The sequence below is a fragment of the Myodes glareolus genome, chromosome 3, assembly GCF_982192425.1.
Source record: "Myodes glareolus chromosome 3, mMyoGla1.1, whole genome shotgun sequence".
In the NCBI taxonomy this organism is placed as follows: Eukaryota; Metazoa; Chordata; class Mammalia; order Rodentia; family Cricetidae; genus Myodes; species Myodes glareolus.
Window position 1 is genome coordinate 98,302,802 of NC_142028.1, and position 10,142 is coordinate 98,312,943.

Consider the following 10,142-nt stretch of genomic DNA (forward strand, 5'->3'; position numbering starts at 1 on the left):
TTAATTCAGTACAGGCATTGGCTAATGTTGCGTTAAACTACATGATGAAATATTTTGTTTAATAATAGTATCCAAGATCATCCCCAAACTTGGCAAGCCAAAGGCTGGATCTGCCTGAATTTACCCTACACAAATCCTATGAATATGCAAACACAGTCAAAAATCTATACTGTGCTGGATAGTTTTATGTCATCTTGACACAAGCTAGAGTTATTTGAAAGGAGAGAACTTAAACTGAGAAAATACCTCCACACGATCCAGCTGTAGGGTATTTTCTTCATTAGTGAATGATGGGAAGGGTCCAGCCTATCATGGGTGGTGCCATCCCTGGGTTGCTGGTCCTCTGTGTCCTGATCACTGGGACTAAAGTTATGCACCACACTGCCCAGCATGGTTTCTAGTATGGTAAATATGTATAAGGGCAAACTTACTTAATTTCACAGGTTGAACTGAGGATTACCCTGCATATTCATGACTCTCACAGCAAAGTAGACATGTATGTGGGAGATCAGATAAAAAACAAATTAAATTTGGTATGTGCCCAGATGCTTTGTAGATCACAGAGATCAGGAGTCAAAACCCTCTTTGTCTTTGAAAGTTCAGGACCCAATTTTTTTTTAACAATTATCTTTTTATCTAACAAAATTTCATAACAATGTCTCCCCAAAATAGCAGAAATTGTTATGAGACAATTTAAATATTATATCTACACATGCCTTGTATGCTTTATAATTGTTTCATTTTTGTGACAGGTTTTCTTTGTAGCTTTGGCTGGCCAAGAACTTGCTCTGTAGACCTATCTCTCACTGTACTAAGAAAGACTTACCTGCCACTGCCTTCTGAGAATTGGAGTTAAAGATGTGTGCAACCTTGACTTTATGGTTTCCTTGTAGTTTTTAAAGAACAATATAAAAGTAAGAAAGTTACTTCTAGAGGATAACTACTTTATGTTTCTGGTCGTTTAGCACAAAATTAATTGCTATTATGATGGCAAATTTTGATTTTAATTTTGGTGGGATTGAGTCACCAAATTGGAACCACACCTATGGGGAAGCCATAAATGTTCTTTTAACTGAGGAGCAAAGACCCATCCTATGTGTGGGCACAATGAGCTGATAGCCAGGACTAAATGAAAGGAGAAAGCAAGCAGACCTCTCGTGGTCATTGGTCTGTGCTTCTGGTGTACAGCCACTACGTGACCAATTATCTAGCTTTTGCTGCTATGCTTTGCCTACTGTGATGGACTGCAACCTCAAACCATAAGACAGAACAAATCCCTCCTTCTTCAAGTAGACCATGTCAGACATGTTCTTGTCATAACTGGGAGAAACATAGTTGGTATAGAAAGTGGAAGTGTCTGTGATAAATCTAACTGGGTTGTTCTTGGGTTTTGTTAATGGTTTTCTGGAGGATGTGCAAGAGTTTGAACCTGTGGGCCAGGAAAGCCTTGGGATGCTGCAAGCTGACTCTAATAGGAATTTGTAGAAAGAGTTCAGAGGAAAAGAAAGACAAGAGAAATGTGGTCATTAAATGCATGTCTTATTAATATCATAGAGTATAAAGATTGTCAGGAACTTTGCTACTTCAGGATATAAGAGACCGTTCTTTCTATACTTCAGTACAGATTCTAGCTGCCTTCTTCCCATGTCCTGGGTAAGGCTGAATGCAAAATGAATACTAAGTTACTTGGCTGAGGCAACTTCAAGACAGAATGGAATCTTTGCTTAGTAATTTTATTACAGAAAGTAGGAAGTGTGACAACTGTTTTGTTTCCCTGGCCTATGGAGGGATAGTGGCCATGCTGAGTATCTTAGGGTTGCTAGAGTCCATACTTTGACTCTAAAAGTTCCAATGTATGAGGAGACAATTGGTGAAACCCAGAGAAAAGGGCATGCTTCTCATCTAAAATTTAACTGAAGATCAAACTTGATTTTGAACACACAAAGCAAGAGAGATCAGTGTTATAATAAATATGTGTCCAGATATGCGGAAGGGAGAATGGACACAGGAGACAAAATCTTGGTATCTAGCCATGATGCACTGAATATTTTATTTTGTTATAAACCTGAATTTCAAAGGAATAATTTACAAGAATTAATTTTATATAGAAAGATATTGGTTTAGCAAAAAAAAATGCAAAAATTCCTTCCTAGTTAAAGGGGATTGGTAGATCCAATTATCTTCCATTTTTGAAGAAATTCAATATGTGCACCAAAAATACAAAAAAAAACATTGTGAAAAAGAGTGGGTTCAGAAAGGTTTTTGATTATAGCTTTCTGCTTGAGTACATAATCAACTTCACAGTCAGATATTTTCAAGCCTGAGAATTATTAGTATTACTGATGTGTCTTATTAAAAGCATAAAAGTGCTTTAATCCTTCTCAGAAGGTGTTATGAAGCACATAGATTTAGTAATATAGCCTTTGGGATTTTCAAGTTAATTTTGTAGTCCTCTTATGCTTGATAGATAAAAACATGTCCTGGGCTTTCACTTGAAATGTATAAAAAGAAAAGAAAAAAAGACATATCAAAAAATTTTGATAGATTAACTCTGATCTTCAGGAAGCAGCGACAGGAGTTTTGTTCAAACATAGCTGTAATGTCATACAGGCAGCAGATAACTACAGAAAGGAGGACAGAGCTGGAGCTAGAAATGCCAGGGAGAAAACAGAGCAAGGGAAATGGGGTTCAGACAAACAATTGTTCCAGAAGGATGTGTTTTCAAGTTAATTTTCTCTGAATGCAGAGCCTGAAATAAGACAGTAGGTAGAGATTACATAATCATCAAAGAAGCATGAAATTACAACAGTTAAAGGACAGCTAATGTCCTTACAAGGACATTATAAGGACATGTAAGGAGAAGTGCTTACATGGAAATACCAAACAAAAACCAACTGAAGAGATGAAGAGATTGAAAGACTAAAAAATAGAAGGTAAAATCAGAAATTTGTCATTTTCTTTGGAGCATGTATTTGCTTTAAAACTTATCGCTTCAAAATAAACACGTTAGGGAAGGTGGGAGAAAATTGGAATTGAAAACAACAACAACAACAAACCAGATGGAACTCTGTAAAAGAGCACTCATTTGGCATTTTAAAGATCCTGGGTGTGAAAGTAAAGTTCAAACAGCAACAACATTAAGAATACAAAAATAGCATAATTATTCATTCATCCCCATATCTGTGTTGTTTTGTAACTGTACAATATCACCTATAAAAGGGTAGAATAGATATTCGTACTTTTTACTTTCTTTGACCAATGGAATGTGGTAGACATACTAATGTACTAGTTTGCTCCTAAGACTCTGGAGACCATGAACATGAGTGATTGCAAGGGTGTGCCTTAATCTACCACAAGGTAAGTGTTACAATTATATCTTTTTTACCATTGTAAGAGAGTCTTCCTGAATGATAGTATTAGTTACTCTTTGTTGCTGTGATAAAATTCCATGGTTAAAAGCAACTTAAGGAAGAAGTCACAGTGTCAGATGGTTAGAACCCATAAGATGGGATAGCATGTTAGTAGGAAGCATGAATAGAAGCAGGAAGCTGAGGGAGTTCATCTAACTGGAAATAGGGTAAGCCTACAAATTAGCAAAGCCTGCTAGTGATGTTCTTTGTTTACCAAGTCTCCACCTCCTGAAGGCCCCATAACCTTCCCAACCTGGTGTGGGAGAATTGTCTGTATTCTGTCAATCATATTTTGATAAAATGCTGATTGGCCAGGCAGGCAGTACAGGCGGGAAAGCCAGACAGGAAGTAGAGGTGGAGCAAAGAGACTGGGAGTATTCTGGCAAGCAAGAAGCTCCCTCCGCAGTTCTGCGCAGACCACTGATGAGGCAGGATGTAAACTGCCCAGCTGAGAAAGGTACTGAGCTGTGTGGCTAACGTAGATAAGGATAATGGGGTAACATAAGTTATAAGAACTAATAAGTAGTCTGACCTAATGGGCCAATCAGCTTTATAACTTATAGAGATCTCTGTGTGATTGATTTTCCTTGGGAGTTGCCGGTTGTGGGGTACCGGGTGGGAGAGATACCCCAACAAGTCAGCCCTCATGTCACACCAACCAGTGTCAGTACCAGGACCAAATATTGAAATAAAGCATAAATGTATAAAGGACATTTCGTACTTCTCATTTGAAGCACCAACATGACTAATCGATGGCAGGAACCATTTTATTTTTATTTCAAGATGATGTCTATTCTTGCTCTACCTCTTTCTGATCCTATTTGGTTTCACTTTAGCATTTAATTTTATTTATGGTAATATTTGAAAAATTCTTTTGTAAGTAAGATTAATGCATAAAGCTTTAGCATATAAATTTGAGTAGATTACAGGTAATTGACAACATGGAATTTATGTTCTATGTGGATGAAAAATTCAGTGCATACCTAATCTGGGCAATATTATTCTAAGTCACTGAATCTAAGATTCTAATAATTTAATAGTATATAGTATATAGAGATAAATAATTCTACATCATTCTTTCCTTACTAGAATATACAGGTCAATAAAATTTAGGACAATTACATGGATACTTTTAAATATCATTATAGCCACAGTGAGATCATAAAGTTGTAGTTCCATTACTGTAAAATAAATCCAAAGGTTATATTTGTAAAATGCAGTTAAAACAAATTTTTTAATACTATATTTTACTTATCCTGAATAGTTATTAAATCTAGTAATTTTCACCCTTCAGCAGTTCTCAGTTCAGACTAGTTGTGTTTACAATACTTAAAAGCCACATTTACCTAGTGCCTACTCTATTGACCAGTATAGCTTTAAAATACCTGAATTGAATATTTATTTAATGCACAAGAACACTTAAGAGAGGATTTGAAAAATGTCTCAAATTATCACTATGTAAAATGCACAGAAAGTCTACATCATAAAAACTGATAAATTCACTTCTTCTGAACTCTCCTTCAGTGATTCCATAATACAGCATTTTAAAGATTTCTCTTCAAATAAACATGATTTTGTACTTTACCTCCTGCTGTAACAAATCTAAAATGCTGCAAGTAAAAAGCTGCTAAAAATTACAAATTACCACCCAAGCTTCTCTGCCTTCATCATGATAATTAGCCCTATTTTTGAAGGACCAGAAATTATTGCCAAACAATTAGATCCATCTCTAGGAAAACTCATCACCTTGCATTCGACCACCTTTTAGAAAAATGAGAAAAGTAATCTGTTTTCATTTAGAGTTGGGCTTGAGACTTTTCACTTTGTATTGTCTCTAAAATTAATAATTGAACATGAAAAGTTGTACAAATTAAGGAAATAAAATGGAAGGAGAGGGTTTTAAACACGGCAAACTGCAAGGCTGAAAGCATGATTCATAGCAAAGTGCCTGAACTGTTATTCCTCCATTAAGTCTTTCAGTGCAATCTTACTTTTCTGTCCCTCCAAAAAGAGAATCTAACCTCAAATATGGAAATATAATTGAGAAATAGAAACTAATAAATTCTTTTAAACTTTATTTTTTAATTAGATTTATTCATTTTATTTTACACATTCATGTTTAGTTTGCTAGCATGTTTGTACACCACATGCATTCTTCATTCTTGTGGAAGTGAAGCCCCTGGTAATGGAGTTACAGATAGCTGTGAACCACATGGGAGTGCTGACAATTTGAACTTGAGTCCTCTTCAAGAGCGACAGGTGCTCCTAACTGTTAAGTCATCTTTCTAGTCTCTTCTTCAGTATTTTAAAACACACAGACACACATTGCTTTTATAATAAAGTGCCACAGACTAGATAAATTAAAAACAACAGAGTTTAGGATTCATACTAATCATCAGTTATAGCTGGTGATAAGTGGTGATAAATGCCAAGATGAAGATAGCAATTGATTTGGTGTAACTGGGGGGGTGCTTCATTGATAATACTTCATCTACAAATATATTTAACAGAAAAAGGGGAACTAATACTCTGTTCTCATAGAATACAAGCAATGGCAAGGAAAGATAAAACAGCTCTCTGAGGCTTCTGCAATGATGCTACCTCCATTCATAAGAAGGCAGTTGTTGTGGCCTCCTTGCCTACCAGTGTTTCTATCTCTTTATGCTGCCTCCTGGGCTTAAGTTCTAACTATTGAATTGAGCAGGGTAGCATACTTAGAATTCTATGTAAGATTTCCAAGTCGTCACAAATTATAATTCAGTTTGCAACTAGCTCTGAATGAAACTATCTGGCAAAGCATGTACTCGTTATGTATTTAATGTTAATAATTCTGACTTTGTTACTGGAAGAATTGGAATTGAACTCTCATCCACTCATTATGTTCATTGAGGTTCAATCTCTGTCATGCTAGGATTAAGTAAGAGTAACATAACTGTCTGTCTCTATGTATAAAAATGAAGAAAATACATAAATATAGAAATTTACGCTTCATCAATATCAATGTGAACCAACAGAGCAAATACTCTTCAGCACAAGACTTACTATCTAGGGGCACAAAAGCTGATAAGGAAAATAATTTGTATAAATTTTGTTCAATAGAAATGCCAAGATACATAAAGTTTATGGACTAATAAGTAATTACACTGCATTTTCTTCAGTAAATGTTCCATAAATACAGGGGCAAGAGTATATTCTTAGACTTCATAATATAAAATAATTCTTAGGGTATTATTTAATGTCTTTTGACTAGTGTCTTAAATGAATTGCTTTGGTCATTTTGAGTCAGAAACAGTAATTTTAAAGTAGTAAAGTAATATGAAACATATTGCTTTAACAATTACAAATAAATTTTGATAAAAATTATATTAAATAATGTTGTCTTTAGATTTAGTCAATCCTTTTCACAGTTTGGGTTTTAGGTAGTCATTGAACTACCTAAATGAAATTCATCTCATTTTGTTTCTCATCAATCCTATGGGTTAACATTTCTATGTTCTAAATTAACGTTAAGTACATTTGGTTATTCTGTCTCTGGGTCAAGAGAGAAATTCTAACTGGATTTCATAAGAAATCAATATTTCATTTTTATATACATGTACCTTCATCTGATCCCTTGCTTTTACCAACACCATCCTTTGACCTACATATTTTAGCCATGAAGATAAATTCCTATCTCTGTACAGAAGAACCAGGAAATCTTTCTTATCAACTTTTAAATTCATAAGTTAAGCCTGATATGAAAAATTAGCATAGCAAAAAGAAAAGGGAAACAAAAAGTCATCAACATTTGATTTTGCTATCTCAGATTTTCCTCTTCAACATAGATCCTGGTTGCAAAGTCTCTTTTTTCTCCTCTGTGATCTTACACATGTGCCCTTAAATTATGAAATTATCAGTGGTATGCTATGCCAGATAGTGTTATTTCAGAAGGGAGCCTCAATTAAGAAAACACTTCCAAAAAATCAGGCTGAAGGAGATTTTCTTAATTATTGCTTGATGAGAGAGGGCCCAGCCTGTTGTGGGTGGTACCATCTCGGGACCCATGGCCCTGGATTCTATAATGAAACTGACTAAGCAAGTCATGAGGAGCAAGTCAGTATGCAGCGCTCCTCCATGACTGTGTATCTGTGCTTGCCTTCACTGCCTTCAAGTTACTGTGCTGCTCTGGTTCTACTCTCACTGTTTTTGATGGTGAATTGTTATACTGAACTGTCAGCCAAATAAACCTTCACCCCCCCCACCCCCAAGTTACTTTTGGTCATGGCTTTTCATCAGAGTAACAGTAATTCTACTAAGACATATGCATACTACATCAACATTTTCTACTTAATTTTAAAGAAATGATTCAATATCTACAGCAGTTAGATGAAGTCATCAAAATAGACTTATCTGTTTGATGCCTAAATGGAATGTGTCCCAAAAAATAAAATGCTCTCCTGACTTCATTTTTCAGGGTTATCTTTTAAATACTTATTTTGTTCATGCCCCATGTGATCTGATGCTTTAATAATTCATAAAACTCCAACAGCTTAACTTAGCATCACATAATCATCCCTGCTTCTTCCTGTATTCAACTATAATAAGCTACCTCAAAATACCATTCTTAAATAGGCATTAATTGTTGTACATGTAATCACTTGATTGGTTGTTCAGAAACTAAACATATGAAAAGTAGCTGAAAGCCATAGCTGTTTTGTTATTTGAAAAAAGCCTGTATTTTATTCTAAATGTAATGCTAAAGTGTTAGATTTTAGCACTGGAAGTATAAAATTTTATGATTTAAAACATCAGTCTGACTAATGTGGGAGAAAAGAACTAGAAATTGGCTAAAACGAATGTGATAACATTAGGTAGAGCTATAAAGATACATCATAAATTCTTGTGTGTGTGTGTGCACATGTGTGTATTTGTTTGTGTGTGTGCTAGTGTGCATGTGAACATGAGGGTGCTTGTTTGGAGAATCTTGAAAATGAATTTCAGTATCATACCTCAGGGGGTGATATTCACTTTATTTTTTTTAGATAAAAGCTTTCCCTGCCCTGGTACTTGTTAAGTAGGTCTAGAATGACTGGTCTATGCCAGGTATTCTCCTGTCTCCCCCTCCCAAACTCTGGAATTAACATTCGCCATCAATCACCATTTCCCCCCACATGGTACTAGGAACCAAACTCAGGTCTTCATAATTTGTGGCAAGCATATCCTAGACTAAACCATCTTCCCAGACAGACCATTAATCCTTTTGGAATAGAAGTTTGAGCTCAGTAAATAGATCAGGATGAGAAATGCCTATGCTAGTTGTGTGAGTGTCATCAATACTGAAGAAAGTGAGGGATGAAGGGCTTATTTTGTCTTAAGTTTTAGAGCTTTAAGTCCCTGACCACTTGATTTCATCATTTCTTGGTTGTGCATGGTGGGGAACAATATGACTCACCTCATGATGCACAGAGGCAGAGAGCAGACAAAGCACACCTGATGCTGGGCTTCCTCCTTATTTACATCTGTTCTACCTGGGCCTGTCTACCCCTTTCAGTTGTCCCCAGTGCCAATCATCTCTGCAAATGCACATAAGTCACATCTAGAAGTACATCTTACTAATCTCCATGGTTTATCTAAATCCAATTAAGTTGGCAATCAGAAGTAAGAAACATCAAATCTTCACATTAGCACATAAAATGCAAAAGAAACGTGAGAAACACACATAAGTCAAGTAGAAGTCACTGAACACCTAAACATTACAATTTACCCCAGAGATGCTGAGGTCAGAAGAATAAACTTTGAAGAATCATAGCTGTGAGATAGAACAAAAGCAAGACAAATGTTATTTCATGGATATCAGGGGCCTATGACAGGAGCCAGGGAATTATCAAAAGTGACAAAGCCTATGGAAAGACTAAGGTAGAATGGACACAGAAATGGCCATGAGTGATATGATAACTGAGGCGCCTGGGCACACAGCCAAGAAACGTTTCATTAGTTTAGATGAAAGACAAGATTTGTAATTAGAAAAGTGGATCCTGTACGCTATAATTTTAATCAACATTTTCAAGACTTTTCTGATTGAAGGAACAAAAACAATAAAAAGAAACCATAATGATACAGAATCAGGAGAAACTTGCTTTGTTGGGTGCTTCATTCTTTTTTTTATTGAAATTATAAACTGGCTGACCTAGTAGCTCAGGCTTCTGATTAACTCTTTCTTACATCTTAAATTATCCCATGATTCTTATCTGTTTCAGCCACGTGGCTCAGTACCTTTTATTAGTGAGGCATTCTTATCATGTTTCCTCTATGTCTCGGTCATGCTTGCAGACTAAGTCTTTCATCTTCCCAGAATTTTCCTGTTCTTGTTGCTTTGCCTATACTTCCTGCCTGGCTACTGGCAAATCAGTGTTTTATTAAAACAATGCACTATAAATGACAGGGTACAAGACCATCATCCCACAACACTTCCCTCCTGTTTTTTTCATAAATACAGGAATTCTGAATCTATTCCCCTTTGTTTAGTTTTTTTTCCCATACCATTATCCATAACAATTTGTAACTAACACTCAAAACAAAGATAAACATCCATAATTCATTTTTTTGGGAATGTGGGCATAGTTTTCTAGGCTACTTCCTGCTGATTGGGGGCACTGGTAGTCTTATAGAGATCTAAAGAAAATGTAGAATTATGATCAAGTCCTGACTGGAGTATCCTGTAAAAACCTTACAGCTTTATTAAAAGGTTCCACC